The sequence below is a fragment of the Arachis ipaensis genome, chromosome B04 (genome assembly GCF_000816755.2).
Source record: "Arachis ipaensis cultivar K30076 chromosome B04, Araip1.1, whole genome shotgun sequence".
NCBI lineage: Eukaryota > Viridiplantae > Streptophyta > Magnoliopsida > Fabales > Fabaceae > Arachis > Arachis ipaensis.
In genome coordinates, this window is record NC_029788.2 from 124,348,355 (window position 1) to 124,358,947 (window position 10,593).

Below are 10,593 nucleotides of genomic sequence, written 5' to 3' on the forward strand. Positions count from 1 at the left end.
GTATATTTAAAATATATTATTTAAAAATTAAAAATTTATTATTTTGTATTAATAATATTATTAAAAATACATAATGGTTATCAGTGACTAAGAGAACGGGGTTGAATTTTAGTTTTTTTTTGCTGAATATTACTTTTGTGGTTTCAAAGAAACATAGGAGATATTTTTGTTTTTGTCTCGTATCAAGTTGAGAGACATTTTTATTTTGTCTCCTGAGTAACAGAAACAGAAGTGAAGTGGAGAAGAAAGAGTAACACCCAGATGTATCCTGGTTCAGCTACTTAGTGCAATGTAGCCAACATCTAGTCTCTATCACAACAGTGACGAAATTTTACTATCTTTCAATAAGATTACATTCACCAATTCTCCCTAAGATCTACCCAATCCTACCTGGGACAAATCCATATTCTAACCCAATCTAAATTTGACTAGACCTCAATCTAGCTTTCAATAGCAAAGTGCTAACCCAACTTACAAGGAAATTCCCACAGAATCATGATATAAAACAGAAAGATGTACAAAGATCCTCTGAGACATTTTATGGTTTTTTTCTCCTAGTTTAACTCACTGCCTTTTTTCTTTCATTGACTTTCTTACAAACCTCACAATGTTTGTCTTTTTCAATGAGACTCAGACAGACTAAACTAAGAAAAAAAATACAAAATAAACATTATAAAGGAGAAGAACTCAATTAGTCTGGGTAGCTATGAGAATTGAACTCTGTACTTTTTTACTTACTCTCCTTGCCATTCACCCTTAATATAGAAGAGTGAAGCTTCCAAGGTTGAAACAAGTTCAACCCTAACACTGTCTTCTTCTCCATCATCAGAGTTTTGTAGCGGCTTCATCAGAGAGGAGAGAGAAAACCAAATCTATTGCATGCAACTCACCCATTCTCTCTCATCCTTTTTCTTCAAGTTCCATTGATCTTGACCGTAGAGTCTTGCTTTGGCTCCAAGTATTATTTCTGAGCGTTGATGAGCTTCTGAACATGGTTGACTCTACTGTCTCCATGATAGCTTGATTAGTACTTGAGACTTTGTTGATTTCTTCTTAGTTCCTCTGTGTAGCACAAATGAGGGAAGTTACTTTTTGATGAGCTCTAACCTAATGCAACTTGCTACTTAATTGTAACCCTTTCTTCTTGCTTGATTTTGCCAACAAATTTTTTGTTTTTTAACACTCCATAGCCTCTACATTTTTCTTTTCTTTCTTTCTTCCTTGCTGAGTGACGTGATCGAAGTGAAAAGAGAGAAGAGAGGACTTGGCTTTTGATGAAAGCTTCAAGGAAATTAATTGAAATGAATTTGGGGTTCAATTTTCTTGGAGTGTGGGTGTTGGTGACTTAGGTTAAGGTGTAATGGATTTTGAATGTGATCACCAAATGAATTTGTGTTGGGCCAACCCATTCTTATTTCTTTTAGTTCATGTGGGCTTATTTGTTTGTTCTATGGGTCATGTTTATAAAATTATTTTTCTGCATGCAAGTATAACATAATCATATAAACAATTAATAATTTTTTAATAATGTTTATTGACCATATTATTCAAATATTAGTTTTCCAAACTCAACAATCTCTCCCTTGATGACAAACATTATTAAAATAAATTGAAAAAGATTAGGAGAGGAAACTTCCCTTTGAATGATTCACGTAATACTCTCCATTTTTTTTTATCACCATGCTCTTCCTTAATATGTACTTTGATCAACCTTATTTGAAAAATTTATTCATAGAAATAATACCTATATTCAAGCAAAAAATGTGCTCTTTTGATCAGGCATTTAGTGACCCGATTTAAAGGGATTAAAATAAAATTTTTCAAGACTTGTAGATCTTTTAAGCAGAGCAAAATTTTAACAATTAAAAGCTCATAAATCCAACCATGATAGAGAATATGTACAGCCAGATCCAAAGCTTAATCAAGAGGCACAACAAATCAGAGCAAAATAATCAAGAGATATATTGAACAAGTCAGAGCAAAATATTTCATTAAACCCAAAACTGAACTGAAGCATAGCTCAAAACTGATCCAAAGCTAAAACAGAGTATGAAGTTCTATTTCTATTTCAAACAGCACCAAAACAGAACATAAAATTCTATTTCAATTCATTTTTATCCTTTTTGACATCAAAGAAAAAAACCTGCAAGTACAAACAGCAATTAACATAGCCAAAATGATAAGTCATGCATACCAAATAGAGTGTAACATAGTTAAAGTTATTATAGTCATCCAAAAAAAATAAAATTCAAGACAAACTAGAAATATATCAGAGTTCCAATATTAGAGGCAGCAAAATATGAGACATTCAAGGATAGTAGAGAAAGCAAAACTAGTCATCAGAATCTTCGTCCTCAGTGTCCAAAACATCTTCATCTTTGTCGGACATAGCCTGGTCCTCATCAATAGAATCAAGATGTTTTAAAAACACCTCGATCCTATCATGAGACTTCATTAAGAATTTTTCATTATTTAATGCAATCTTTCACTGTTCCTTACTTGATCGGACCATTTGTTTGGTCATAAAGACAAATTCTTGAAGAATGTCTTTAACTATCCCAGTGATTAAGTACTTATGCGAATTTGAGGTACTAGTAACAGAGGGAGAGAGAAGGCTTTCATCTTCACTCTCGTATAATGCTGAAGCCTTATCACCCTTGAAATCTTTGCTTTTAGCTTGTTTGGATACACCACCGCCTTTGATAATAGACACCTTGTTCTCAACAGACTCATTGCTCAAATAAATATTAAAATATTCAAACAGACAAGTAAAAAATATCTCATAAGGAAGAGAGCTCTTTTTATCGCTTTTGACACAAGAGAATCAAGTTGTGGAGGCTCTCTAGTATCGTGAAGTATGGTCCTTCTTGGGCTTTTAGAAGGATGAACAGTGCGACCAGAAGGATGAGGAGTAGAGCAACGAGGAGGTGAAGGTGGATGGTCTTCTTCTTCATGCATGGTGGCTTTTCCCTTTTTGCTTTTTCCTCGAGATGATTCGGCTCTCTTGGTGGTAGAGGGACCTTTGGGATGAACTATTTTCTGGCCATGAATTTGTTCGGTTGAGAGGAGTGAGACGAAGAAGAGCGATAGTGTATGTGAATATGTGTGTGAGATTGGAGTTGTTTGGATTTAGGAGGATTTTGAAAAGGGATGAATGCACTAGTACTCCTTTTTGTTGCTATTTTCTTTCTCATTTTGAATGAAGGAAGGAAGGTTAAGAGGAAGAGAAAGCGCCGAAGAGAGTTAGTAGAGAAGAGAGAAGTTATGAAACCGTCATTAATGCTTAGTGGAAACTTCTTTTTTAAAGCAAAAATTTTAATGAAACGATTTTTAAAGAATTTAAATTTTAAAAAAAATAAAATATGAAATGATAAGTCAAGCTGAATGATAAAAGTTTCTAATTGACTTTACTTGAAATGGAATGGAAAGAGAAAATAAAGAAATTATAAAGAGAAATTTATGATTTTGTTAATGAGCCCATATCATATAAACAAGGTTTGTCTTACATAGGCTCAGAAGTGGTAATAGCAAACTGGGTTGTATGAAACAGATTTTCATTCTCTCAATCCATAAGTTTTCAGGGACATGTTTAAGTTCCTTTTGAAGAGTTCATCATGCCCAGTTTTGTCTCCCTGCTACCTGCGAGACAAAAACAACACAGAGACAAGAAAAATACCACTAAACTAATGTCAATCATTCCCAATGCAGTTCTCAGTTTGCAAAATCTTTCTTTACACAGTGGCTTAGTGAAAATATCAGCTAATTGTTCTTCTAATTTTATAAATTGAATATCTATAGTACCCTTTTACACATGTTCTCTAATAGAATGATATCTAACCTCAATGTGCTTGGTTCTTGAGTGCAACACAGAGTTTTTAGAAATATTTATTGCACTCATATTTTCACAAAGTAAGGGAATATTATTAATTTTTAGTTTGTAATCGGCAAGTTGAGTTTTAAGCCAAATAAGTTGTGAGCAACAAGTGGAGGCTGAAATATATTCTGCTTTAGCTATGGATAAAGCAAAAGTTGCTTGCTTTTTGCTTGACCAAACATTTAGGAATTTTTCAATAAAGCCACACATTCCAGAGGTACTTCTTCTATCCATACAATCTCTCACAAAATCTGCATTACAATAACCCACTACACAAAATTTATTAGTTCTAGAATATCATAAATCAAGGTCAGATGTGCCTTTTATCTATCTAATGATTCTTTTAACGGCTGAAAGATGTGATTCATTAGGGTGAGATTAAAACCTAGAGCATACACCCACACTTTGAACTATGTCCGGCCTAGAGGATGTAAGATACATGAGAGATCCTATCATTCCTCTATACCTTGTTTCATCAACATCTTTGCCATTCTCATCCTTGTCAAGTTTTGTATTTGGATGCATATGAGTACCCATTGGTTTGGAATTTTCTAAACCAAACTTCTTTATCAATTCCTTGGCATATTTGCTTTGGTGAATAAAAATACCACTAGGAGTTTGTTTGATTTGAAGTCCAAGAAAGAATGTTAGTTCTCCCGTCAAACTCATTTCAAATGCACTAGTCATTAGATTTCCAAACTCTTCACACAAGGATTCATTAGCCGATCCAAACACAATATCATTCACATAAACTTGGATGAGCAAGAAATCAGTTTTAGATTCTTTAATGAATAAAGTAGTATCAGTAGTACCCCTTAAAAAATTATTTTGCAATAAGAAGGCACTAAACCTTTCATACCAAACTCTTGGAGCTTGCTTATGGCCATAAAGGGTCTTGGTTAATTTAAATACATGATTAGAAAAATCTTTGTTTTTAAAATCAGGGAGTTTAGCTACAAATACTTCTCTATCAATAACCCCATTCAAAAAGACACATTTTACATCCATTTGAAATATTTTAAAACCCTTATGGGTAGCATAGGCAAGTGGCAACCGAATTGCTTCCACTCTTGCCACCGGAGCAAATGACTCATCAAAGTCAATGCCCTCTTCTTGATCGTAACCTTGGGTCATTAATCTAGCTTTGTTATGAATCACACTACCATCCTCACTCAATTTATTTCTGAAAATTCACTTGGTACCGGTTACCTTTTTACCATTTGGGTGAGGTACAAGAGTCTAAACATCATTCTTTTCGAATTGGCTTAACTCCTCTTCCATGGCCTTTACCCAAGAGAGATCTTCAAGAGTTTGATTCCCATTCTCAGGTTATAATTGGGATAAGAAAGCAACACTTTTGATTTCGGCCTTTTTGCTTGAGGATCTAGTAGTGACTCCTTGAGATGGATATCCAATAATGAACTCGGGTGGATAGTTTTTCAAAAACTTATACTCCCGAGGCCTTTGAGATGAGGTTTCAGCTTGGCTTTGACTTGGTTCTGCATCATTCGTCGTTCCAAATTCTCTGCCTTTATCAGGAGATAAAACAGAAATGTCTCCTTCATTTTGAGGAGTAAGTTTAGAACTGGCATTCTCCATAGAAGAACCTGATTTGATATTTTCTTAATTTTATTGTGGACTCTCCTCAACTTCATTTCTTGTATCATCATCTAAGACACCCCTTGGTATAAAATTGGTATCGCAAAAAGACATATGTATGGATTGCTCAATGGTTCTATGTTCTTGGATGTAAACTCTATAAGCTTTGCTATTGGTTGATTGAGTATCTAACAAATAAATCTTCATACGATTTTGGATCAAATTTTTTAAGATTCTCTTTGTTATTCAGCACAAAGCATTTGCATCTAAATATATGAAAGTACTTAATATTTGGAGGAGCTCTTTTCCATAGCTCATATGGGGTTTTCTTTAATCATATCCTAATAATGGTTCTATTTAGGATATAGCAAGCTGTGTTTACAATTTCGACCCACAAAAATTTTGGAACTTCTTTCTCACAAAGCATTGCCCTAGTCATTTCTTAGAGACTTCTATTTCTCCTTTCAACAACTCCATTTTGTTAAGGTGTTTTAAGATATGAAAAATTATGAGAAATTATAAATTCATCACAAAAATTTTTAAAATCTTGATTTTCAAATTTTTTTCCATGATCACTTCTTATGTGGGCAACTTTCAAATCTTTTTCATTTTGAATCTATTTATAAAGAGAAGAAAAAGAATAGAACACATCATTTTTGTGAGCTAGGAAGAGAACCCATCCAAATCTAGAGTAGTCATCAACCGCTACCAAGCCATAATGCTTACCTCCTAAACTTTGAGTTCTAGTAAGACCAAAAAAGATCAATGTGTAACATTTCTAATGGCCTTTTGGTAGAGATTTCATCCTTGGACTTAAAAAAAGATTTTGTTTGTTTGCCCAATTGACAAGCATCATAAGTGAAGTCCTTGTCAAACTTTATGTTAGGGATGCCTCTAACCAAATTCTTCTTTACAAATTTAGAAATTTGGTACATGCTAGCATGTCCCAATTTCTTATACCAAAGCCATTTTTCAGATACCATTGAGGTAAAACAAGTCACATTTTGATCTTTTAAATCCTCTAAAGCGAGTTCATACATATTGTTACATCTTTTTCTTCAAACAAAACTACACTAGATTTTTCACAAATAACTAAGCAGTCTAATTTTCTGAATATAACAAAATATCCAAGATCATATAATTGACTAATGCTTAGTAAGTTGTGTTTCAAACCATCAACAAGAAAAATATAATTTATGAAAGATGAGAAATTTTTACCTACTTTACCTATGGCCACTATTTTTCCTTTCCCATTATTACCGAAAGTTACAAACCCTCCATCATACTCGTCTAGCTTGATGAAGAATGTAGATTTTTCGGTCATATTCCTAGAGCATCTGCTGTCTAAGTGCCACATGTTGTCCTTTCTTTTGGATGCTAGACAAACCTACAACGATTCTCAAGTGACCTTAGGTATCCAAATCTTTTTGGATCCGTTAATATCAAATCATCTCTTTTGTCCAAGACCATTGTAGTTGTTAATTATTTGTACACTTTGTCTCCAGTCATTCTTTCACTTATGAAATATTGAATAGGAAAATGCCCATTCATATTTTATAAACGACAGAATCTTTTAGGTTGTTGTTTTTTTAGATTGGTTGGGTTTTGAAATTTTATATCATTCGAAGTGGAAGCCACATTTGAAAACGGAGATCTTTCAAAAAAAGTTTCAAATTTCTTATGAAAACCCAAACTAGCCTTATCATAAAGAGGTTTTTGACTAGCCAAAAGTTTATTCAGATTTTCAAAACTTTGAACAAAGTTGGCCAGGTCCTCTTTTAACCTTTTTACCTCTTTGTGCAACTTTTTATTTTCTTCAAAACTATTCAAATATGCAATCACAGAATGCTGTTTCTCATAGCCTTAAGTTCAGCCTTAAACCGTTTGTTTTCTTCAACAAGATCAACAGCGATTTCAACTTTCCTTAATTTATCTTTGAGAAAAACATTTTCTGCCTTTAGAATGTCATTTTGAGATTCAAGTTCATGGTTTTCATTTAAGAAGCATCTTAGTTTCTCAGTGAGATGATTGATCATGAGATGAAGGTCTTCAGTAGAGGGTTCAACGAAGGTTACCTCATCAGTTTGATCGGCCATGAGACAGGTTTGTGACTTGCTATCTGATTCTTCCTCTTCGTCTGAGTTGTTTTTCAAATCTTTCCAAGAGGCCATCAGCCCCTTCTTCTTTTCTTTCTTGGTCTTTTCTTCTTTTTTCAACTTTGGATAGTCAAATCTATAGTGTCCCGCCTCATTGCAGTTGTGGCAAATGATCTTGCTTAAGTCCCTTTTTGGCTTTCTTGAACTACCTCTTCTGCTTCATTCTTTCACCTTCATCATTTTTCTGAATTTCTTAGCAAAAATAACAAACTCATCATTAGATAAATTATCATTGTATTTATCATCCAGGGACTCAGTGATTGATTTGAGAGCAATTCCTTTCTTTTTTGTGTCAATTTTTAAATAAGTGGTTTCGAAAGCAAGTAAATTTTCTCTCAGATTATCATGTGTTATTTGATCAATGCCACTGCTCTCAGCTATAACTATAGCCTTAGTTTCTCACTCTTTAATGAGATTTCTCAGAACTTTCCTTACTAACACAGGTTCAAGGTGAGTAATCCTCATAGCATCCAAGCCATTGATGATGATGTTGAATCTTTCAAATATTTCATCAATCATTTCTCCTTCCTTCATAGAGAATATTTCGTACTCTTTACTCAGCATGTCTATTCTGGTCCGCTTGACTTGGATAGTACCTTCATGGATGACTTGAAACTTGTCCCAGGTTTCCTTTACTGTTTTGCATCTAGATACCCTTCGAAATTTCTCGAAGCTGATAGCACAGTTAAGTAAGTTGACAACTTTGGCATTGAGCTCTACTTTCTTTTTATCTTCTTCATTCCATTCGACCTCAGTCTTAGGAGTGACTACACCATCTGCTCCTGTTTTTGTTGGGTCTTGGGGACCGTTCAGGATGATCTTCCAGATGTTGTAATCTACTAATTGAACAAAGATCTTCATTCTCTCCTTCCAATAGTTGTAATTCTTTCCATTGAAAAATGGAGGTCTGTTGTTGGATTGCCCTTCTGTCAGAGTATAGGCCACCACATTGGAACCATTGTTGTTTGCCATCAAGGCCTTTTTCTCCAAGCTATAAAGCTTGATCTCTTTGAGACCAAGCTCTGATACCAATTGATGGTTATCAGTGACTAAGAGAAGGGAGATTGAATCTTAGCTTCTTTTTCTGCTGAATATTACTTTTACATTTTCGAAAAAAAACTGAGGAGATATTTTTGCTTTTGTCTTGTATCGAGTTGAGAGACATTTTCATTTTGTCTCCTGAGTAACAGAAACAGAAGTGAAGTGGAGAAGAAAAAGTAACACCCAGATGTATCCTAATTCAGCTACTTAGTGCAATGTAGCCTACATTCAATCTCCATCACAATAGTGATGAAATTTTACTATCTTTCAACAAGATTACATTCACCAATTCTCCCTAGGATCTACCCAATCTAATCTGGGATAAATCTAGATTCTAACCCAATCTGAATTTGACTAGATCTCAATCTAGCTTTCAACAGCAAAGTGCTAACCCAACTTGCAAGAAAATTCTCACAGAATCATGATACAAAGCAGAAAGATGTATAAAGACCCTCAGAGACATCTTATAGCTTTTTCTCCTAGTTTAACTCACTGCCTTTTTTCTCTCATTGGCTTTTTCTTACAAATCTCACCATGTTTGCCTTTTTCATTGAGACTCAGACAGACTAAACTGAGAAAAAAAAAATACTAAATGAACATCATGAAGGAGAAGAACTCAATTAGCTTGAGTAGCTATGAGAATTGAACTATGTGCTTTTTACTTACTCTCCTTGCCTTCAACCCTTGACCGTTCACCCTTAATATAGAAGAGTGAAGCTTTCAAGGTAGAAACAAGTTCAACCCTAATGTTGTATTCTTCTCCGTCATCGGAGTCTTATAGCGGCTTTATCAGAGAGGAGGGAGAAAACCGAATCTGTTGCATGCAACTCACCCATTCTCTTTCATCCTTTTTCTTCAAAATCTATTGATCTTGACCGTAGAACCTTGCTTTGGCTCCAAGTTTTGTTTCTGAGCATTGATGAGCTTTTGACCATGGTTGATTTCATTGTCTCTATGGTAGCTTGATTAGTGCTTGAGACTTTGTTGATCTCTTCTTGGTTCTTCTGTGTAGCACAAATGAAGGAAGTTGCTTTTTGATGAGCTCTGACCTAATGCAACTTGCTACCTAGTTGTAGCCCTTTCTTCTTGCATGGTTTTGGCAATAAGCTTTTTGTTCTTTAACACTCCATAGCTTCTGCATTTTTATTTTCTTTTTTTTTCTTCTTTGTTGAGTGACGTGACCAAAGTAAAAAGAGAGAAGAGAGAGAAAAAAAGATGTGACTTTTGGTGGAAGCTTCAAGAAAATTAATTGAAATAAATTTGGGGTTCAATTTTCTTAGAGTGTGGGTGTTGGTGACTTAGGTTAAGGTGTAATGGATTTTGAATGTGATCACCAAATGAGCTTGTATTGGGCTAACCCATTCTTGTTTCTTTTAGTTTATGTGGACTTGTTTGTTTGTTCCATGGGTCATGTTTATAAAATTATTTTCCTGCATGCAAAAATAACATAATCATATAAATAATTAATAATTCTTTAATAATGTTTGTTCATTATGTCACTAACTTAATTTATCTAATAACTTTTTATAATAAATTAATTTTTAAAAAATATAATACTCTCTACTTTATTTAAAATGTACTAACTTTTGTGAGATATAACATCTAACTTGATATCTGTTAACTTGGCTAATACATGATGATGTATAAAAATAATACTTCTTTTTTCTAAAAGTTTTCTTTATTTAATTATTATGTCAATAATTCACAAGCGATGTGCTTAATTATTAGATCAAAAAGAAAATTCTGGACAAAAACTTGTGGACATACATTCATACAATATAGATATAACAACAAATTAAATATTATTGTAATAAGCAACTGGTCATCACATTCTTCACATTAAAAGGGAGAGGACGCAAAGCAGAAAAAACACACCAATCACATTCTATATAGAAGAAATTAATTAATTAATTAAAAGTCGAA